General features: G+C 36.3%; 1 non-coding gene across 1 annotated transcript; it reads right to left on the bottom strand.

The window, feature by feature from the left end:
• Positions 1-22,858: 22,858 nt before the first annotated feature.
• Positions 22,859-23,968, bottom strand: LOC112737666 (uncharacterized). Its single transcript, XR_011871469.1, has 2 exons — positions 23,762-23,968; positions 22,859-23,201 (listed from the first exon to the last, which is right to left on the bottom strand). It is a non-coding gene; the product is annotated as an uncharacterized protein (transcript).
• Between the last annotated feature and the right edge of the window lie 479 nt (positions 23,969-24,447).

Below are 24,447 nucleotides of genomic sequence, written 5' to 3' on the forward strand. Positions count from 1 at the left end.
GCAAACTTGGAGAGGCAATTTCAAGAAGCTAAAGATCAAGTGGCAACTGTCCACATATTTTTACAACAGAAGTACGGTGATGAAGTACCTAGCTTCTCTAATTCTATGCTACACATTCAGTCGGATTGATGCACCTTATGTCATGTCTATTTTAATCTTAATTTATATCTAGTTTACACTATTATTAGAGATACCTACCTTTTATTTTTTGTCGTACAGAATTATAGAACTTAATTTTTGTTATTTCTTTACTATATACATGAACAATGCATATGCTTTGCCATTATTACTTAGTTTGCTATTTTTTTTGTTTTAATAGTTATTATCGTTGCTTTGATGGTTTTTATTATTATAAAATATTTTTAACATGTTAGTCTATATATAGAAATTAAATATATACAATAATAATTAAAAAAACATTCAATTGGTAATTATGGCTGAGATTTTTTTTAATTAAAAAGAAATAGCTACGGATTTATGTGTTGGTAAATAGCCCATTAATATTAGCCACAGAAAAAAGTGTGAACAAAATCCGACCTGTCAAATATTTTTTGTACATGCTTTTTTTTTGCCACAGAAAAAATCATGGCTAAATAACCGAACATTGTTTAGCCATAGAAAAAAGGTGGCAAAAGAGCCCAGCCTGCCAATATTAGTTACGAAAAAAATTGTGACAAAATTATACTTGTTGATTATATTGTTTTCATTTAGCCACGGTTTAGAGTGTGGGTAATAATGTAAAAACCATGGCTATTCAAATGTCTTCACGGGTCACAAAACCGTAGCTAACTGAAAAGGCGTGCCCTTGTTAGCCATGGATATGTATTCGTTGTTAACGTTTAATCGCCACAAATTTTCATAATTTTGGCTACGATTTTTTTCGTGGTTAATCACCTTATTTCTGGTAGTGTAATAACACTCATATAACTCGATTTAAGTAACTTATAATTAATGTTAACATTAAAAATAATTTTATAGGCCCACAAAAAATTACTTACATATAAAGGATGATTAAGATATTTCACAATGTGTTTATCTATTAAAATTTTTTTCTTCTCCATCTTGTAAAAAATAAATCTGGAGCTTCAAAGAACATGCAACCTTCAAATGGGAAAAAAACAATGGCTTTTGAAAGAAAGAAGCCGAAGTTGAAAGTCAGAGAGTTAACAAGTAGTTGTGTTTTAGTTTTGTGAAGGATGAGTAAGGGAGTGTGGGGAGAGAGGAGTCACGGACCACACAGGGGCTCACGTGGACACAACAACAAATCGGTACTCCCGATTTCCTTCATGCGTCTCATCACACTCTCTCCCCTAATAGAGAACATTACTAATGATTTATTTGAAATCGACATTACCGATTTCTGAGGACGCCAATTATGAATCTCATATCTGTGCATAATACACTCGGAGTCTCATTTCTGGGTATTACACACAATCTTCTCTAATATTAAAAATAAAAAGCATAAAGTTGACAATGTTAGATCTTCATTATTGTTTCTAGTTAGATGATAGATTTGGTGACCAAATATGTTAGAATGTTGAATCCCTGTTCTTTCTTACCTTCATTTGTAACATATTTCACGTAGTACGCATCATTGTTGATGTCTCTGTACTCTTGTCTTCCTTTCTATTTTTTTCCATTTTCCTTTAAAGTATTCCTCACTTCCCACTTTAGCATTATTTTCATGTCTCCATGATGAGAATCCCTGAAGCTTTGTTCCTTCAATCTCAATTTCTTCCCCTACCAAGTAGAGGGTGTTCATTTTTTTATTTTTGGGCTGATGTTCACTCCTTGCATTATCCTTAATTTGATTATTGTCCTCTTTGCTAATATTTGGAGAATTCACAGTGTTGTAATGTGGACTATTTTCATTCTCCTCTTTATTTGGGCATTGGCTTTTAGAGCCTTGATGCTGAATATTATTATCCCTTCCTTATATTTTCATGATGGGTGGGGGTGAGCTTCGTCTAATTAGAAGCCCAATATGGATTCCCAACCCCTTGTCCTCCTTATCTTGTTCTACAATCTTCATTTTCCTTTTTATTGTATTTTCTTGTATTTTCATGATAGGTGGGCGACCTCTTTGATTGTGGATGACTGGCTCAAGAAAATTGATGAGGTTTGAATCATGGCCTTCTATGCCTTTTCTTTTTTAAAGTGGGTTAGTCTCTCTTTTTTCCTCCCTTTTGCCACCCTTATTCTCCATTCCTTGCTTCCTAGTTAAAGGTATAAAGGTAAATATAAAAGAGTAATGGAAAGAAAATATGATTTAATAAAAGTTAACAAGACATAAAAGGTTAAAGAAAAAGGTTAAGGGTATAAGTAAAGGAACAAAATTGAGAAAACGATTAAGGAAGATTGAATAATTTAAATCAAAGAATTTGATTCTAAGCACAATCTCGTGAGAACAGCGGAATGTAATGTTCACTTGAGATATTGTGCACGAAGCTTAGTAGGGATGGTGATATGTAACGACCACTTGAGACTCGAAGGATAAGGCTCAGTGGGGATGGTGATACGTCACGCCCACTTGAGACCGAAAGGAACATTTTCCATGAGGACGGCGATACGTAATGCTCATGGAGGGACGTTGGCTGAGGTAGGGACGATAATACGTAACACCTATCTCAGGACAACTGTCGGGTATCGGGTAATGAACCAACACGTGAGCTCATGGCCTGTTTAGGAATAGACATTCATCGTATGTATTTGTATGATTTGTCTGAGTGTGCTTGTATTGTATGTTGCTTTATTTATATTTACTTTTGCTGTTTAATTGGTGTGTTCATGGTTTGTTTATCTGTATTGTCTGATTTGCTTGTGTATGTGTTTTGCTTTTATATTGAAGGTTGTTATTAATCAGAATTAATTTTAAGAAATATACCTTAAAGCAGATAGCCAATTTTTCTAATGTAACTTCAAGGAATTTTATAGAATTAATGAAAGTGGATATTTCTGAGATAAGTTAACTATTTGCATTTTATTCCTTACTTTCACGACATTCTCATTCTCTACTAAAAACTTGTGGATTAGTTCTCACCCCAAAATTTTTTACCTTTTCAGCTACGATTGCGAAGACCTATTAACGAAGCTGCAGATGCATAGGAGAGTTTAACTGCAGGTTAAGTTATTATTGTTAGAATTTATTTTTTCCTCGCTCTTTTTATTTAAAGTTTTTGTTTTCCTTCAGATGGTTAGGCTTATATTTGTTGTTCATTTGAATAACTATAATGTATTACTAGTAATTATATGATTCACTACAAGAAAAACATTGAGTACCGTCAAAAAATTATTAAAATCCTACGGTAAGATAATTACCATCAAATTTACAGTCAGAAATAATCATACGGTATAAACCTCGTTGGTAAATGTTTACTGTCGAAATTTTTTCGTTAGCAGCGAATTATTCTGATGGTATTGTTAGTGCCAAAAAATGTTCTTTTGCGCACTTTTACTATCGGATTATTCCTACGTTAAATCTGATGGTTGTGTCAATTTTTTTAGAAAATTTAAAATAAATGGTTAATTTTGATTTAAATGTGTTTTTTACACAATTATTTTTCACTTCATAATGAAAAACTTTTATTTAAAATAAATAATACAATGTTCAAGAAAATTAATAGTCAAGTATACCAAATAAATAGAATGAAACAATAAAATGAAAAACTAATAACTACACTTAAGTAGTCATCGTCATCGGTCCCGTGGCCCTGAGTCGGCGGTGCAGAAGGCAGTGATGTTTGTCTGCCACTAGCTAGTAGGACTGCTATCACCAGCAGCCATGCTACCACCAGCAACGTCGATGTCAGCGACACGCATCTAGGCCTAGTACACCTCCATCTGAGCCTCCATATGCTAATCCACTTCAGCAACTCCCTCCACTCCAGCCTGATCTCATCCGTAGACTATACGTGGGTGAGGAATTCCTGATACCTTTTTCGATAAACATTGAGCTCCTGAGCCTGCTGCTGAAGACTGTGCTAGAGCTCCTCCACCTTCAGCCTCAAATCCACGCATTCCTTAGGCTCGACGGCTCGACTGGTGGCGGAGCCTGATGACGGCCTCAAAATGGAGCTGCAGAGGCTGCTAGCGAAAAATGACCCCATCCCGTATACGCGGTTCTTGTACGACGCTGAGGCTGTCTTATGTCAAACTGCATCGGGATCGACAGTTGAAGCAGTAAAGACATCGACGGCGTCCTCTTCACTCTACTAAGACTGCTGAGTCATGGCTTCTAGTCTCTGTGTGTAGGACTCCTACGTATTAACACAAGTTATTGTGATTAGTATGACAAATATACAATTAATCTCTAATAATTTTATAGGAGAAGATGATCAGATGTAAGTTTGCTCACATAATGGTCTTGAGACTACTGATCAACAAATGTCTCTTTGTTCTCCTTCAGCATGTGGGTGTACTTGAACGTCTCCGCCAATGTCACCTCGCGATCTAACGACTTCGACTACACATGTTGCATTGAAACAATATGATTAGGATGTTTGTTAATGATATGCGGAATACTATAACTAAGTTATTAACAAAAATAAAGTCGCTACATACCAGCCATGCCGTAGTCTCTATGAAGGTTTCTGAGTTGCCGATATATTTAGACGACCTAGACGATGCCTTGTTTGCTCTGTTGGTGAGACGCTTATGCCTGAATCCCTCATCGATCTCCCAATAAACAAATAGAGCCTTCTTTATGTCCGGTCGGAGCCAGACCAACCACTGGTCCCACCCTTACGAACGTCATCTAGCATCTGCTGGAGCCAACCCATTCTATGGTCGAATATCTTCCTGATAATCAGATCGTGCTCAGGGGCCCATATAAAGTGCAACTACAACAAAGAAACTTCGAAATTTGCTAAGCAAGATAGAAGGTATAAACTAGCTAAAAAATGTTTGAAACTAAAAAAAATAATAATTACCGCCCATTTCTGAAACCATCGCTCCCTGTCCTCAGCGAGGATCTTTGTGTAGTTGGCCCAGGTATGGTCATACATTAGCTTGATGACATTGGTCATCTTCTGAGTACACGCGTTGTTGTTCGGTGCAAACCTAACAACAACCCACAAACAATAATTAATCTAAATTCACTAAACAGAAATCATAATCATTGAAACTTAAAACCAAGGTTGCGAGAACCGGTAAAATAACTGGTGCACTGGTTTCATAGTTTGACCGGGGTTCAACCGGTTTAAATAAATTTTAAACAAAATTATTAAAAATTAAATATATAATTTTAAATATTTAAATTCAATAATTTCTAACCTAATAAAATTTAAAATTTCACCTTTTTAACTAAACAAAACTCTAATCATCAAAAATCATAATCATCATTGTTAGTTTCAGGATTTCCATCATAGATAGGATTTTCAAAGCACAACCACAGAAAAAATTCCATTCGTGCACTACATACTTGATGACATCTCATATCATAATAATCTTCCTTTCTTACTTACCACTACTACATGATTTATATTTCTAGGACATGAACATCATAGATATTAGGTAATCACAATTCACAACAAAACGTAAACACAGGCTTGAAAACCAGAAGGGGGGATAAGAAAAATTATCTTGTTTAACCAGTGATTTGAATGGGATTAACATCAGGTTTCTTAACTTCAGCCTTGGGAACAGTGACGGTAAGAACACCATTCTCTATGGATGTCTTCACCTGATCCATCTTGGCGTTTTCACGGAACCTGAACCTCCGCATGAACTTGCCACTCACTCACAATATCAGCCATACCCAAATTAGAAAACCAGAAAACCAGCAACAGTATTATTCCAGAAAACAAGCAACATCATTTCAAAAAATCAACAACTCAACAACTTAGGATAATAAAAAATGATCAAAATCAGTAATGCAGTACTATTAACTCAGCAAATCAAGATTACTAAAATAGTAAAACCAGCAACTCAATCAACACCTATTAACAAAAGTACAAAAACAAGTAAAAAAATTCAAGCGGCTTTATTTACTGGAGAAGGGTCGTTTGCTCGACGGAAACACAGAGAGATCGAGAGCTTAACGGTGACACACAGAGATCGAGAGCTCAATGGTGACACAGAGAGAAGGCTCGACTGCAATAGAAAGAGATGACAGCGAGGGAAAGAGAAACGATGACAGGCAACGAGTATACCTTCACCTTCCACAGGCGATGATTCTTGATGCCACCACGGTCAGTTCCACCCGACGGCGACAGCACCGTCCACCCGTTCACCGTTGAGACCTAGCGACGCGAGGAGATGGGATCCATGAGAAGAGGATCGGCGACGACGAGGCTGGACATTGGCTGAGGAGACGAGTTTGTCGGCGACGACGGCATTGGGAATTGGGCAGTGGCTCTAGGCTTCCTACTGCTGTTGGCTATGAAAGAGAAAAAAAAGGGGCTAGGGTTCCGTGGAGATCAGAAAGAGAGGGGGGCTGGGTTCTGCGTGAGTGAAAGAGAGAGAAAATGGGGGAGGGTTTATATATTCTTTTATTTTTTTCATTTTTCTAAATAAAAAATCTAAAAAAACCGTTCGGTTCAAACGATTCACCGGTTAACCGCCAATTCGACCGGTGTTTTGTCAATTTTTTGCCAGACAGTTTTGTACTTCAACCGAACCGGTTAGATGACCGGTTCCTGGTTAACTCAGTTGAACCAGTCGGTCCGATTTGATTTTCAGAATTGATTAAAACAATAAACAAATCAACCTAAATCCACTAAACAGAAATTATAATCATTGAAACTTAAAACAACCACCAAATTAACCTAAATTCACTAAACAAAAATCATAACTATGCACTTTTAGTGATTACTATAGACAGGAAATATATGAGACTGGACGTGATACTTATCCCGTGCCGCCATCAGGCCAAATGGTCAACCGCGAGGGGCGGTGGTGGAGGGGCATCAGCTGCTGCCTCACTTTGTGGCTGGACTCTAGAATTGAGGCATCCGTTATTGGAGGAGGCATCGCCATGGATGTAAGCTACTGAGCAGTAGGATGCGGCACCGTAGACGGAGGCACGTAGTTGGGGTTAGGGACCATGTTGAACGGTTGGTCTGCTAAACCCGAAACTTATGGCATCACCGACATGGTTGGAGTAGAGGGAGAGGATCCAGAAGTCCCGGGTGTATCGAAAAAATACCTCCCTGTACCCCGGCCACGACTACAACCACGACCAGCAGCCTAATCCGCAGTACCTCTGCCTGTTAATATGTCTGCAAATGTCAAATTATCAAACAATTTCAGCAACAATTTCTCATCCAAATAATTATCAATGTAACAATTAACACAATTAGACTATTTTAAACACTTCGACCATTCAAATCCTAAGTCATTGAATCTAACCTAAACAAATCAACCTAAATCTGCTAAGATTAGAAAACTAAACTGAACTAACTTTGATACTGATTCGAAATTCAAATTTAAATTCTAATCAAATATAAACTAAATTAAACAATTATCAAATAGTCTTAGTGATAATTTCTCAACAAAATAATCATCAACTCAGTAATTGACACAATTAGACGATTTCAAACGCTTCAACAATTTAAAACTTAATGTATTAAACCTAAACTAACTTAATCAACCTAAATACACTAAGATTAAAAAACTAAAATGAACTAACTTTGAAACTGACTCGAAATTAAAATTGAAATTCTATTCAAACCTAAACTAAATTAAACTAAAATTAAACAATTATCAAACAGTCTCAATAATAATTTCTTAGTAAAACAGTCATCAACACAACAATTAACACAATTACATAATTCCAAACATTTCAATAATTTAAAACCTAATGTATTGAATCTAACCTAACTTAATCAACCTAAATCTACTAAGATTACAAAACTAACTGAACTAATTTTAAAACTAATTCAGAATTAAAATTAAAATTTTATTCAAACCTAAACTAAAATTAAAGGAATTAGAAGAGAGTTGTTCAAGAATCTATAATGAAGAACAGAGTAAAGAGGGGAAGAAGGAGGGATCTTGGCGACGGATAGAGGGTGGCAACGGCAGTGGTCTCAGCGGCGAGGGCAGATGGTGGTAGCGGCGAAGGAGAGAGAGAGGGGGAGGGGAAGAAGGAGAAGAAAAAGGGGTCTCGACGGTGGTCTCGGCGGCAGTGGCAGATGGTGGTGATTACCGTCGAAAAATAGAATTTGTCAGTAATTACATAACCTTACAAATTCGATGTCGTTATTGTTGGTAAATCTACCTACATTGCAACACTAAATTCAACAATACTCAACGTTTTTTTTGTATTGATTATAAATTTGTTTGTCTATATAATTTTGTCTGATGATTGAAACAAATCACAATGGAGATTTTTGACGAATGATTTTTAAATTAGAATAAAAATAAAATTTATTGGCTTTTTTCTAAAACTGAAAACGCATTAAGGACATAAAGGCTCCATACTAAATAGTTAATAGTAAGAAAGTTTATATAATGTCTTTCTAGTAAAAATGTCATGTCTTAGTAAAATATTTTGTTGAAAAGGACGTTACAGATTTTTTATTTCTCTTGCCGTCTCTGCATTCAGGGTTTTTATTGGAACCCCGTGCAGCTAATTCCAAAAATCCATTTGGTCATGGTTTAAAAAGTGGGCAGATTCTTCATAGTGCCATTCTTGTGAATTCAGCAAGTTGCCCTTGATATTCCATGGTCTAGTTTCCATAAACCTTCTAATACCAGCAGTTTTGTTGTCTTTGAAACTAATGAAAATTTTGTTTCTTCCTATTTCCAAAATGGAGACGTCGTCGGATTGCCCCACATTTCTAGTATTGAAGCAATCTCCTTTGAATCTTGGACTTGGGTTGGGACTGAAGGTACAAATGTGGATGCGGATGATGACTCTATGGTGGGTTTGGTTCACTGATAACTAAAGATTTGGTTATAAGATTAGGAAATACTCTTTGACGTCACAAACTAGAGATAAATGATATGGAAAGATTGTAAACTAGAGATGAAATTAGCAGGTAGTTGTTGATGATAGAACCTAATGTGTGTTTGTATTCTCGGAGAGAAGTGACAGGCCTGAAGTTTAACATGCATAATGATCCCTAATCCAAACGAGATGTTAGAAGAGAAAGACTTGGAAGATAAGTTGAATCTCTTTGAGACCTTAGGAGCCAAGGATTTGGAGGCCACAGTTGCTTTGGAAAGAGAAAGAAAAATCTTTATGAAAAGGTTTCGATAGTTATAGATGGCAATACAATTCTTAGATAGATAAAAAAATACAATAGTTCTTTTAGGAATATATATCTCTTTACCTCTATTACATCACAAACCATATATAGAAATCAAAACTCGTTGGTGCAAATTGTATTGTAATTGATATGATATCAATTTAAATTTATTTTTTAATTTAATAATTCAGGACTAAATTCCATCAAAATTTTAAATATTTTGAATTTTTAAAATTTTATGAACAAAAGCAAATCAATTCATACGTTTTACATTTTTATTTATCAAAGGTAGGTAAAAAATATATTAATAGATATGTTAGGATCGTAATGTTAATATCGTTCCAATTAGTATTTAAAAGAGTACGTGAATTATAATTTCCAATATATCTGTTTAGGATAATTTATGTTAATAAATTAAACAGAAATTAAAATGATGTAGATATCCTAAATAGAAACTAATTACACACTATTTTAAATAAATCTGATGACGAGCCATGCTAACTTTTCAAGTATTTTTCACTTGTTTCAATAGGTTTTATGCACTTTCTTAAGTCATAAGTAAGCTATTTGGATAGAATTTCATGTATGCCTATATTCATTCAACCATGAGTAATTTGGTGCAATTTCATAAGAATTATGCTAAAATTTTCTGTATGCTAAGAGTGATAAGAAGTCTCATAAATTTAGCAAGGCTTTGATGTATTTATTGGTTGATGATAGATGAAGAAAAGCATGGAGGAAAGTTGAAGAAAAGAGACTTGGAGAAGAGAAATAGAACATAAATTTGCTGATGTTAACGTTTGAGGAAGCGTTGGATATCCAACGTTAACCCCAACGCGTCACTAAATTTTGACGTTGGGGTCCAACGTCCGCGATGCTCGGCCCAAAATTGAGATTTGAAAAATATGCATCGACGCGAACGCGTCGATCACGTGTCCGCGTGGATGGAAAAAAAAGCAAAGCACGCGTACGCGTGAAAACGCCAACGTTGGAGGAAACGTTTGGGGTCCAACGCCGAGGCCAACGTCCTTAAAGCGGGAAAATTGATTTTTTTATCCACGCGAGCACGTGGATAAGCATTTTTTAGCAGAATGCGCGAACACGCAAAGCACGCGTACGCGTGGATTCGATGACGTTGGCCCTCCAACGTTGAGTCAAACGCCAATGACAGCAAGCCTTTTTTATTTTTGCTGATCTGATTCAAGGAGGCGTTTGAGTCAACGTTGACCCTCAAACGTTGACTCAAGCTTAAAGCACCAGCATCCAATTCTCACACGGATCTCTTCTCAAGACCAAGAGCAATCAATTGGAGCCATCTTTAGCCCAATTCCATCAAGGCCAAAAGCCCAATTCAAGGCTTGAAGATCAAAAATAGAAAGTGTATAAATAGGAGTTAGTTTGATTTAGGAGGTACGACTTTTTCTTTTTTTGTTTGTTTTATTTTTAGTTCTTTTTAGTTTTTATTTTTGAATTTGGGGAATTGGGAGTAGATCTGGGTTTTCTTTTTCTTTATTCTTACTTCTGCACTCTTACAGTTTGTTTTGAATCTTGGATTGAGAATTGAAGGAATTCTGTTTCATTCTTGATCTGAGATCTCTTTGTTTACTTTCTGCATGATTTTCAAAGAATTGTGATTTGGATCCAAAATCTCCTTTACTGCTTTCATTTACACTTCTTCTGCAAGTTCATTTTCTATTGGATCAAGGAAGGAATTGAGATCTAGACTTATTTTCTAGTCTCATTGATCCCCTGAGATCCTCACTTGTTCTTTTAGATTTTGCAATTCATCTTCTTGATGTTCTGATTCACATTCTAGTTCTCTGATTGATTACAGTTTGAGTTCTCTTGTTTAATTTGAAATCCCCTCCTCCAATTCCTTTTACTCTTCCTGCAATTTTACATTCCTTGCACTTTAAGCTTCAGCCATTTACATTTCTTGCACTCTAAGTTTCAGTTATTTACATTTTTTGCGATCTAAGTCACTGTCATTTACTTTACTTGTTCTTTAAGATTCGCCTCTTTAATTTTTCTGCACTTTAAATTCTTGTCAATTACCCCTCTCCTTTTTAATTTCATGCAATTTAGCTTCTGTTGGATACAAATCACTCAAATCAACACTTGTTTGCTTGACTAAATCAACCACCTAACTAAAATTGCTCAATCCTTCAATCCCTGTGGGATCGACCTCACTCATGTGAGTTATTATTACTTGATGCGACCCGGTACACTTGCCGTTGAGCTTTGTGTTGGACCGTTTTCCACACATCAAGTTTTTGGCGCCGTTGTCGGGGATTGATTAGATTGACAATGATTAAGTAAGGTGGTGGTCTAGAGTAAGCACTTTTTCTTTGTTTTTCTTTATTCTTACTAAGCACATTAACTGTTTGACACATTGTGTCACCTAACCCTCTAACCACATTCTAGCATTAAAATGTCCATGTTTCATTTGGTTTGTTTGTGATTTTTGCAAGTCATGGAGGCTGAGGTGCGTGAAGAGAGAGTGGACAACAATACCCAGCCTGCAAGAAGGGTGTTGGCCTCTTACACTATCCCCAATCCCAGACATTATGAGAGCAGCATCCTCACCCCAAATGTTCAGGCAAACAACTTTGAGTTGAAGCCTCAACTAATCACCTTGGTGCAGAATAATTGTGCTTATGGAGGTGGCCCTCTTAAAGACCCCAACCAACATTTGTCTGTTTTCTTAAGGATTTGTGAAACGGTCAAGACAAATGGGTTTCATCCTGACATTTACAAATTACTTCTGTTCCCATTTTCTTTGAGGGACAATGCTACTCAATGGCTGGAAACCTTTCCCAAAGAGAGCATCAACAATTGGGATGAATTGGTGAGCAAATTCCTAGCTAAGTTCTACCCACCTCAGAGCGTCATCAAGCTGAAAATAGAGGTGCAAACATTCATTCAAATGGATGAAGAGTCTCTGTATGATGCCTGGGAGAGATACAAGGCCTTAATCAGGAAGTGTCCCCCAGAAATGTTTAGTGAGTGGGATAGACTCCAAAACTTCTATGAAGGGTTGACCCAGAAAGCTCAGGAAGCATTAGATCATTCAGCAGGAGGCTCATTATAGCTAATGAAGACAGCAAAGGAAGCCCAAAACCTCATAGAGATGGTGGCAAATAATCAATACTTCTTTGCTCATCAAAGACAACGCCAACCAGCCCAGAGAAGGGGTGTGCTGGAGCTTGAAGGTGTTGACGTTCTCTTGGCACAAAACAAACAGATGCATCAACAGCTTCAGCAACAAATAGAAATGATGGCCAAGAAAATTGATGGACTGCAAGGTGCTGCAATAAACACACAACGCCAATCTCAAACCTCACATGGGTGGAATCAATCTGAAGAAAGTTTTGGGTCATTCAATTATGAGCAACAAAGCCCTGAGCAGGTGCAATGCATGAATAACTGATGAGCGGATAATTTATACGCTTTTTGGCATTGTATTTAGGTAGTTTTTAGTAAGTTCAAGCTACTTTTAGGGATGTTTTCATTAGTTTTTATGTTAAATTCACATTTCTGGACTTTACTATGAGTTTGTGTGTTTTTTTGTTATTTCCAGTAATTTCTGGCTGAAATTGAGGGACTTGAGCAAAACTCTGAAAAAGGATGACAAAAGGACTGCTGATGCTGTTGGAATCTGATCTCCCTACACTCGAAATGAATTTTCTGGAGCTACAGAACTCCAATTGGCGCGATCTCAACGGCGTTGGAAAGTAGACATCCAGAGCTTTCCAGCAATATATAATAGTTCATACTTTATTCGGAAATTGACGACGTAACTTGGCGTTGAACGCCAAGTACATGCTGCTGTCTAGAGTTAAACGCCAGAAACACGTCATGATCCGGAGTTGAACGCCCAAAACACGCTATAACGTGGAGTTCAACTCCAATAAAAGCCTCAGCTCGTGGATAGATCAAGCTCAACCCAAACATACACCAAGTGGGCCCCAGAAGTGGATTTATGCATCAATTACTTACTCATGTAAACCCTAGTAGCTAGTCTAGTATAAGTAGGATAAGTTACTATTGTATTAGACATCTATTGACAGTTTAATCTTTTGACAGTTTAATCTTTGACTGTTTTAGTCTTTGATCATTCGGTCTTTTGATCATTCAGGGGGCTGGCCATTCGGCCATGCCTGAACCTTTCACTTATGTATTTTCAACAGTGGAGTCTCTGCACACCATAGATTAAGGGTGTGGAGCTCTGCTGTACCTCAAGTTTCAATACAATTACTATTACTTTTTATTCAATTCTCTTTTATTCTTATTCCAAGATATACGTTGCACAACACTTCGATGAATGTGATGATCCGTGACACTCATCATCATTCTCACCTATGAACGCGCGTGACTGACAACCACTTCCGTTCTACTTTAGGCCCGGCGCATATCTCTTAGATTCCCCAACAGAATCTTCGTGGTATAAGCTAGATAGATGGCGGCATTCATGGGGATCCGGAAAGTCTAACCTTGTCTGTGGTATTCCGAGTAGGATCCTGGGAATCTGGAAATTCTAACCTTGTCTGTGGTATTCCGAGTAGGATTCCGGTATTGAATGACTGTGACGAGCTTCAAACTCCTGAAGGCTGGGCGTGATGACAAACGCAAAAGAATCAAGGGATTCTACTCCAACCTGATTGAGAACCGACAGATGATTAGCCGTGCTGTGACAGAGCATTTGGACCATTTTCACTGAGAGGATGGGATGTAGCTATCAACAAGGGTGATGCCTCCAGACGATTAGCCGTGCAGTGACAACGCATAAGACCATTTTCCCGAGAGGATTAAAAGTAGCCATTGATGATGGTGATGCCCTACATACAGCTTGCCATGGAAAGGAGTAAGAAGGATTGGATGAAAGCAATAGGAAAGTAGAGATTCGAGAGGATTCTAGCATCTCCACACGCCTATCTGAAATTCCCACTATTGATCTACATAAGTATTTCTATCCTTTTTTATTTTATTTATCTTTTAATTATCTAATCCAATTACATTTGACCCTATGAATCCACTTAACTGAGATTTACAAGGTGACCATAGCTTGCTTCATACCAAAAATCTCTGTGGGATCGACCCTTACTCACGTAAGGTATTACTTGGATGACCCAGTACACTTGCTGGTTAAGTTGAACGGAGTTGTGTCCACACATAGTTGAAAAAGCAATGAATTTTACAAAATACAATAACAAAGGAATCACAATTTCGTCCACCAAGTTTTTGGCGCCGTTGCCGGGGATTGTTGAGTTTGAACAACTGACGGTTCATCTTGTTGCTCAGATTAGGTAATTAACTTTTCAAAAATCTTTTTCAAAATTTTTCTTTTCTTTTTCGTTTTTTCCAAAAATATTTTCGAAAAAAATTAATAAAAATAAAAAAAATTAATAAAATCATAAAAATAAAAAATATTTTGTGTTTCTTGTTTGAGTCTTGAGTCAATTTTTAAGTTTGGTGTCAATTGCATGTTTTAAAAAAAAAAATTCTTGCATTTTTCGAAAATTCCATGCATTCATAGTGTTCTTCATGATCTTCAAGTTGTTCTTGACAAGTCTTCTTGTTTGATCTTGATGATTTCTTGTTTTGTGTTGTTTGTTGTTTTTCATATGCATTTTTCGTTTGTTAGAATCCATGCATTAAATATTTCTAAGTTTGGTGTCTTGCATGTTTTCTTTGTATCAAAAATTTTTTAAAAATATGTTCTTGATGTTCATCATGATCTTCAAAGTGTTCTTGGTGTTCATCTTGACATTCATAGTGTTCTTGCATGCATCTTGTGTTTTGATCCAAAATTTTCATGTTTTGGGTCATTTTTGTATTTTTCTCTCTCATCATTAAAAATTCAAAAATAAAAAAAATATCTTTTCCTTATTTCCCTCCAAATTTTCGAAATTTTGGGTTGACTTGGTCAAAAATTTTTTTAAAATTAGTTGTTTCTCATAAGTCAAGTCAAATTTTCAATTTAAAAAAAATCTTATCTTTTTAAAATCTTTTTCAAAAATCATATCTTTTCAATTTTATCTTTGTTTTTCGAAAATTTTCAAAAATCTTTTTTAAATTATTTTCAAAATCTTTTTCTCATCTTTATATCAAATTTTCGAAAATTAGCTAACAATTAATGTGATTGATTCAAAAATTTGAAGTTTGTTACTTGCTTGTTAAGAAAGGTTCAATCTTTAAGTTCTAGAATCTTATCTTGTAGTTTCTTGTTAGTGAAGTAAGTAATTTTAAAATTTTTGAATTAAATCTTTTTATCTTTTATCTTATCTTTTTCAAAAATTTTATCTTTTTCAAAAGTTAATTTCAAAATATCTTATCTAACCTCTTATCTTCTTATCTTTTCAAATTTGATTTTAATATCTTTTCCAACTAACCCTTTGACTTTTTGTTTTTTTCTTATCTTTTTCAAAACTACCTAACTACTTTTCCCTCTCTAATTTTCGAAAATATCTCATCTCTTTTTCAAAAATTCTTTTGTTTTAAATTTTAATTTTAATCTTATCTTATCTCTAATTTTCGAAAATTACTAACCCTTTTTTTAAATTATTTTCGAATTCTCTATCTCTTCTCTCTTATTCTATTTAATTATTTATTTACTAACACTTCTCTTCACCTCTTTTCATCTAAAAATCCGAACATAATCTATCCCTTGTGTTTGGATTCTTCACTCTTTCTTCTTCTACTAACATAAAGGAATCTCTATACTGTGACATAGAGGATTCCTCTTTCTTTTCTTGTTTTCTTCTCTTTCATATGAGCAGGAACAAGGATAAAGGCACTCTTGTTGAAATTGATCCAGAACCTGAAAAGACTCTAAAGAGAAAATTAAGAGAAGCTAAGTTACAACAATCTAAAGGTAACATTTCAGAAACATTAGAACAAGAGAAGGAGATGGCAGCCGAAAATAATAATAATGCAAGGAGAATGCTTGGTGACTTCACAAAGCCAACATCCAAATTTGATGGAAGAAGCATCTCCATTCCTGCCATTGGAGCCAACAACTTTGAGCTGAAACCTCAGCTAGTTGCCTTAATGCAACAAAACTGCAAGTTTTATGGACTTCCATCTGAAGATCCTTATCAGTTTTTAACTGAGTTCTTGCAGATCTGTGAGACTGTAAAGACGAATGGAGTTGATCCTGAAGTCTACAGACTCATGCTTTTCCCTTTTGCTGTAAGAGACAGAGCTAGAATATGGTTAGATTCACAACCCAATGATAGCCTGGACTCCTGGGATAAGCTGGTCACGGCCTTCTTGGATAAATTCTTTCCTCCTCAAAAGCTGAGCAAGCTGAGAGTGGATGTTCAAACCTTCAAACAAAAAGATGGTGAATCCCTCTATGAAGCTTGGGAAAGATACAAGCAGCTGACCAAAAGATGTCCATCTGACATGTTTTCAGAATGGACCATATTAGATATATTATATTATGGCCTGTCTGAATTTTCGAAAATGTCATTGGACCATTCTGCAGGTGGATCTATTCACCTAAAGAAAACGCCTGAAGAGGCTCAAGAACTCATTAACATGGTTGCAAACAACCAATTCATGTACACTTCTGAGAGGAATTTCGTGAATAATGAGATACCTCAGAAGAAAGGAGTTCTTGAAATTGATGCTCTGAATGCCATATTGGCTCAGAACAAAGTGTTGACTCAACAGGTCAACATGATCTCTCAAAATCTGAATGGATGGCAACATGCATCCAACAGTACTAAAGAGGCAACTTCTGAAGAAGCTTATGATCCTGAGAACCCTGCCATGGCAGAGGTTAATTACATGGGTGAACCTTATGGAAACACCTATAACTCATCATGGAGAAATCATCCAAATTTCTCATGGAAGGATCAACATAAGCCTCAACAAGGCTTTAACAATGGTGGACGTAATAGGCTGAGCAATAGCAAGCCTTTTCCATCATCTTCTCAGCAACAGACAGAGAATTCTGAACAAAACACTTCTAATTTAGCCAATCTAGTCTCTAATCTGTCAAAGGCCACTTTCAGTTTCATGAGTGAAACAAGGTCCTCCATTAGAAATCTGGAGGCACAAGTGGGCCAGCTGAGTAAGAAAGTCATTGAAACTCCTCCCAGTATTCTCCCAAGCAATACAGAAGAGAATCCAAAAGGAGAGTGCAAGGCCATTGATGTGATCAATGTGGCCGAATGCACAAGGGAGGAGGAGGACGAAAATCCTAGTGAGGAAGACCTCCTGGGACGTCTCTCAAGCAAGAAGGAGTTTCCTAATAAGGATCCAAAAGAATCTGAGGCTCATATAGAGACCATAGAGATTCCATTAAATCTCCTTCTGCCATTCATGAGCTCTCAAAGGATCTCAAGTCTAGAAATAATGATGGAGAAACTCATGAAAAATTAAGAGATGGCAAGACAAGATCAGGAAGCTGCAAGAAAAGATCAGACCCTAGCATTCAAAAACCAAGAGGCCTCAATCAGAAACCTTGAGAGACACATGGGGCAAATGGCTAAGCAAATTTTAGAAATGGGTGAGAAGAGAGCAAATACCTTCCCCAATGTCACTGAAGAACACCCAAGGGACAAAGGAAAAGCTACAAAGTGGGAGGAGTGAAAGGCAATCACAGTGAGAAGTGAGAAGACTATGAAGAAGGAAGCCATCAATCAGGAAAAATACAACAGAGAAGTTCCACAAGAAGAGATAGAGGGGAAAAGTGAAAAGGATCAGACAACCAAGAAGGCACAAATCTCAAAGGGAGACAAGAACATCCTTGAACCACATCTACAAGAGAAGAAGGAAGGGGTGAGGCCATATCTCCCCAACCTTCCATACCCTCAGAGGTTCAAAAAAGAAAACGAGGATAAGCAATACTTGAAATTCCTGGACATATTCAAGACACTCAGCATCAATATTTCTTTCTTAGAAGCACTTGAACAGATGTCATTGTATGCCAAATTTATGAAAGAAGTGCTAACAAAGAAAATATCCCTGAAGGAAGGACAGATTGTTGAGATGACAAAGGAATGTAGTGCTATCCTCCAAAGAGAGTTGCCAGAGAAGAAAGATGATCCTGGGCGTTTTTACATACCTTGCACCATAGGAAACATAACAATTGAGAAGTCATTATGTGACCTGGGTGTAAGCATAAACTTGATGCCTTTGTCTCTAATAAGGAAACTTCAAATTTCTGAGCTAAAGTCTACACAAATAGTTCTCCAAATGGCTGAGAAATCCATTAAGCAACCACTAGGAGTGGTGGAGAATGTGTTGGTAAAAGTGGGAAAATTCTTTCTCCTTGCTGACTTTGTTATCTCAGATATAGAAGAGGACCTTAACAATCCCATCATCCTGGGGAGGCTTTTCCTAGCTACAGGCAGAGCATTGATAGATGTTGAAAAAGGGGAATTGTTGCTGAGAGTGCATGAAGAGCATCTAGCATTCTAAAACCCTGCATGAGCCCACTCAAGAAGAAGACTCTATGAAGGATAAGGCCAGAGATCAGAGCTTGAAGGAGGCATTCAATGAGTTAACTCCTAGACTTCTAAAATCATGCTTGAAAGGAATAGAGATGGTGCAACAGACTAAAGAAATCAAGGAGGAACTAGATCCAAAACCCCCAGATGAAAAACTCAACACCCCAAATAAAGAACCACCAAGGCATGGATTATCTTCTGAGAAAGAAAAGAAGAAGAGGCCAAGAGAATGGAGAAACAAGAAGATCCCTACTGAAGGCTTTTCACCAGGGGATAAAGTGGTGTTAAACACCCAATCAATGAAGGTGTTTCCACAATTATCTAAATACTACACTGTGAACCGGGTCCTTTCACTTGAACACCTAGAGATCATCAAAGAGGAGACCGGAAGGATGTTCACAGTAAGAGGAGAAAAGCTGAGGCACTATGATTTTCAGCCTCCATGATCAAAGAAATTGATGTCAAGCTAGTGACAATAAAGAAGCGCTTGTTGGGAAGCAACCCAACTTGAGGTAGTTTTCTTTTCATAGCTATTTCAATAAAAAGGTTGAGTAGTTTTATCTGTATTGCAAGGAGCTAAGTTTGGTGTTGCACACCAAAACAATTTAAGGAAGAATGAAGGATGCTAAGTTTGGTATTCCACCAAAATCTCATTTAAAAACACATTCTCACCTTCTGCATAAAGGGTTGCTAGCTCCAAGCAATCAGATAAACCATTTAACCATTGTCTGTTTTCTAGTTTTTTTAGCTTTATGACCTTCAGCAAAAGCAAAAGGTTTCATGTGTGTGTGTGTGTGTGTGTGTGTGTGCATAAGAAATAGTGGCAAGGAACTAAGTTTGGTGTTTACACACCAAAGTAAGTTCAAAAGCCCACAAACAATTTTTGCATACTAACCAGTTGCCTAAGGGATTGAGAGACAAGCAACTTCTAAGGATTATGCAGGAAAACATCCAATCTATAAAGGGGATCTGCATCATCATCCAAAGAAGGAACAACAGAGATAAATAATGATGACAGAAGGAAAAGATGAAGAGACAGTCCCAACAGGTTGTATTGACACTTAATCCTTGTTGCTGTGAAGTGTTTTAAATTGGGAATCTCTATATATCTTGCTAAAGTATTCAATTAGGTGTAAGTGGAGATGTTTGCGAAAAGTGCTAGCCTGCATTATGTTTGTCATTCCTCATTAGCTTGAATTTTGTTTTGTTTCCCTTGCTGCATGAATAAAAGAAAAATGTTTGAAATAGAAAGTGAATGTTCAATGTTGTAGAAGTTAGAATGAAATTCAGTTGTGGTATTTGTTTGATTCAATGGTTTGTTCAAATAATAAGTGCTGCATAATAACATATTCTTGGAAGTGTAAATTAGTTTGCTGCTATAAAGTCTATTAATTAATGAAATTCCTTTGAGAATGAAGCAAAACAAAAAGAAAAAAAAAAGGAAATAAAGGAGAAAAAGAAAAGCCAAGAATTGGCAAAGAAACAAACAATAAGGCTAGACACCAATAGCTTGGACCCTAGGACATATGCCTGTGGTGTTTTTGTACTAGGGTATGCTTGGACAAGAGTTCTGAGGAGTATTTCAAAACTTGGCCACTTGGATCAACTGATCTGGGATTGCCAACTGAAAGTCCACTATCAAGAGCAACCTAGCTACAAAACACTTAGTGATCCAAAGAGATGCTGGGCATCAATGCTCCTAGAAAGAAAATGTGAGTCATGTGTCTATGGTGAAGAAATGTTGAGCAAAATTGAGTCAAAGGCTGCTGCAACATTTGCCACCAAGCTTTCATTAATAAATAAGCTTTCAAAGCAAAATAAAGAAGGAAAAGCTAGCAAGGGATCAAGCAAAAGTAAGGTAGTATAGTAGCAAGTCTAATGAACCTTTGAAGAAACATTTTTTTATCAGCAACGAATAAAAGAGCTACCATTGATCTGCATAAAATCCCATGAACCAAGTTCAATTATCTGCTAAATAAGGACATGCATACTTCTCTGTTTCATTTCATTTTCTCTTATGTTTAGTGCTTGCTTGGGGACAAGCAAAGTTTAAGTTTGGTGTTGTGATGACGAGTCATCTTATGCTAGCTTTTCAAGCATTTTTCACTTGTTTCAATAGGTTTTATGCACTTTCTTGAGTCATAAGTAAGCCATTTGGGTAGAATTTCATGTATGCCTATATTCATTCAACCATGAGTAATTTGGTGCAATTTCATGAGAATTATGCTAAAATTTCCTGTATGCTAAGAGTGATAAGAAGTCTCAGAAATTTAGCAAGGCTTTGATGCATTTATTGGTTGATGATAGGTGAAGAAAAGCATGGAGGAAGGTTGAAGAAAAGAGACTTGGAGAAGAGAAATAGAACATAAATTTGCTGATGTTCTCGTTTGAGGAAGCATTGGATATCCACGCGTACGCGTGGGTCACGCATACGCGTCACTAAATTTTGACGTTGGGGTCCAACGTTAGCTCAAACGTAGCCTCCAACGTCCGCGATGCTCGGCCCAGAATTGAGATTTGAAAAACATGCATCGACGCAAACGCGTCGGTGACGCGTCCGCGTGGATGGGAAAAAAAGCAAAGCACGCGAACGCGTGAAGCACGCGTATGCATGAAAACGCCAATGTTAGAGGGAACGTTTAGGGTCCAACGCTGAGGCCAACGTCCTTAAAGCGGGAAAAAGGATTTTTTTTTATCCACGCGAACGCGTGGATAAGCATTTTTTAGCAAAATACGCGAACGCGCAAAGCACGCGTACGCGTGGATTCGATGACGTTGGCCCTCCAACGTTGAGTCAAATGCCAATGACAACAAGCCTTTCTGATTTTTGCTAATCTGATTCAAGGAGGCGTTTGAGTCAACGTTGACCCTCAAACGTTGACTCAAACTTGAAGCACCAACATCCAATTCTCACACAGATCTCTTCTCAAGACCAAGAGCAATCAATTGGAGCCATCTTCAACCCAATTCCATCAAGGCCAAAAGACCAATTCAAGGCTTGAAGATCAAAAATAGAAAGGGTATAAATAGGAGTTAGTTTGATTTAGGAGGTACGACTTTTTCATTTTTTTGTTTTATTTTTAGTTCTTTTTAGTTTTCATTTTTGAATTTGGGGAATTGGGAGTAGATCTGGGTTTTCTTTTTCTTTGTTCTTACTTCTGCACTCTTATGGTTTGTTTTGAATCTTGGATTGAGAATTGAAGGAATTCTGTTTCATTCTTGATCTGAAATCTCTTTTGTTTATTTTCTGCATGATTTTCAAGGAATTGTGATTTGGATCTAAATCTCCTTTACTGCTTTCATTTACACTTCTTCTGCAAGTTCATTTTCTATTGGATCAAGGAAGGAATTGAGATCTAGACTTGTTTTCTAGTCTCATTGATCCCCTGAGATCCTCACTTGTTCTTTTAGATTTTGCAATTTCATCTTCTTGATGTTCTGATTCACATTCTAGTTCTCTGATTGATTACACTTTGAGTTCTCTTGTTTAATTTGAAATCCCCACCTCCAATTCCTTTTACTCTTCCTGCAATTTTACATTTCTTGCACTTTAAGTTTCAGCCATTTACATTTCTTGCACTCTAAGTTTCAGCTTTTTACATTTTTTGCGATCTAAGTCACTGTCATTTATTTTACTTGTTCTTTAAGATTCGGCTCTTTAATTTTTCTGCACTTTAAATTCTTGTCAATTACCCCTCTCCTTTTTAATTTCATGCAATTTAGCTTCTGTTGGATACAAATTACTCAAATCAACACTTGTTTACTTGACTAAATCAACCACCTAACTAAAATTGCTCAATCCTTCAATTCCTGTGGAATCGACCTCACTCATGTGAGTTATTATTACTTGATGCGACCCGCTATACTTGAAAATAAATTTTGTGTTAGACCGTTTTTTACACATCAAAATCTACATAAATTAAGTCAAACATACCCGATTTAAATAAATACAAGTAAATCGAATTAATCCAATTTGATTTATCAACAAAGTAACGTATCTAACTAAATTAAATTTGATCAATTTGATTTACTAAAGCAGGTGAGAGATTACATCTAGAATAAATTCCTTGGTAAAACATATTCGTATTATTGTACATATTCCAAATGTACGAATCGAATTTTATGTAGAACATATCTCTTACTCAATATATATATATATATATATATATATATATATATATATATATATATATATTGAAATAGGTCTTCTCCTAAAATTCTTGCGTGATTTATAAAATTTGGGCCAGTACTAGAATGTGTAACGTTAATTTAAAATGGTAGAGAGACCAAATAAGAGCAAATACACCAAAAAGGATCCACCCAAGAATATTGTTGCTAAGCCCAAATGGAAGCCCAGTTCCCTCAGTGCTCATTCTCTCATCAACCAAAGCAATGGCTGCTGGGCTTGACATGGTTGTAGCAATGGCGACACCTAACATGGATGATGAGGCTCCCATTCCCATCTTTGACTTACTTTCTTCCTCAATAGAAGGCTTTCCTTCCATTGAGCACCTTATTCTTCCTCCCAACTTTGACACTGTAGGCAACGCTAAAAAATATATACAAAAATTGAGTAGTCTTAAAGGAATTTAAGGAAAAAGCTAAGGTTAATTTATCAACTAACATCACCTAAAGGCTAAAAGCCCAACAATAACATTCAATGAGTAAATTACTCTGGCCCAGCTCCTCTTTAAATTTTTAATAATAAAAATAATAGTAATAATAATAATAATAATAATAATAATAATATAGTTATTCAACAAATTTAAATAGCATAACCTTATTTCATGTTTGAAAAATAAACTAGAATGGAAGTAAGTATAAGTTAGACAAACTTTTTGAAATTAATTTTTCCATAATCAATTGTGACATGTATCTATGTCCCACAATTGAAGGACAAAATCTCAAAGTTCCTTCAAATTCTTAAGAAAGTCATAATTGATCCACTTTATCACAACTCATATTAATAGTTCTCTCCCCCTCCCTCCCTCCTTTTATCGTCTGTTGTCTTTGGGTAATATAAGACCATCAATATGTTCACACAAAATTTAAGTTTATGAGAAAATTAGTTTTTACATATATATTATGGTGTTCTACATAAAAACTTACCAAGAATAGAAGAGGATGAGTTCCCAAGAGGTCTGTTTTGTACAAAGCTAGTGCGGGTGATTGATGAGGCTGTGGAGGTAGTTGAGATGGTTGCTTCCATTTCTCTTTTCAGTAACTGTGGTTTGGTTATGGAGTGAGAAGACCAAGTGATCTTAGAGTATTGCCAAGTTACTTGTGTTCTCTTTCATAACTATAATCAAATTTGTCATATAAAAAGTTAAAAACGGCATTATTAGTGCACAACAAATCATGGATAGTCCTTAGATATTCGTATCTGTGCAATCCACTCATTTTCATCCACGTGTCAAATAATTCATCCGGGGAACCAAACTCGCATAGTCGCATATTCAAAAATCAAAATTCCTAGAATGTTCTTTTAACTGTTGATGGACTACACGGGTGGAATGCAAATATATTTAGTTGTAGAGGAACTATACCTTACTAGTAAATTCACCGCGAATGATATGTCAGGTCGCGTGTTATTAGCAAGATACATTAGTGCTCCAATGGCACTAAGATATGGTACTTCAGGACCAAGGATATCTTCATTTTCTTCTTTATGACGGAATTGATCCTTTTCCACATCCATAGATCTTACTATCATTGGGGTACTTAATGGATGTGACTTATCCATATAAAATATTTTCAATATTTTTTCTGTGTATGTTGTTTGATGAATAAAGATC

Source organism: Arachis hypogaea, chromosome 2, assembly GCF_003086295.3.
Source record: "Arachis hypogaea cultivar Tifrunner chromosome 2, arahy.Tifrunner.gnm2.J5K5, whole genome shotgun sequence".
Lineage (NCBI taxonomy): Eukaryota > Viridiplantae > Streptophyta > Magnoliopsida > Fabales > Fabaceae > Arachis > Arachis hypogaea.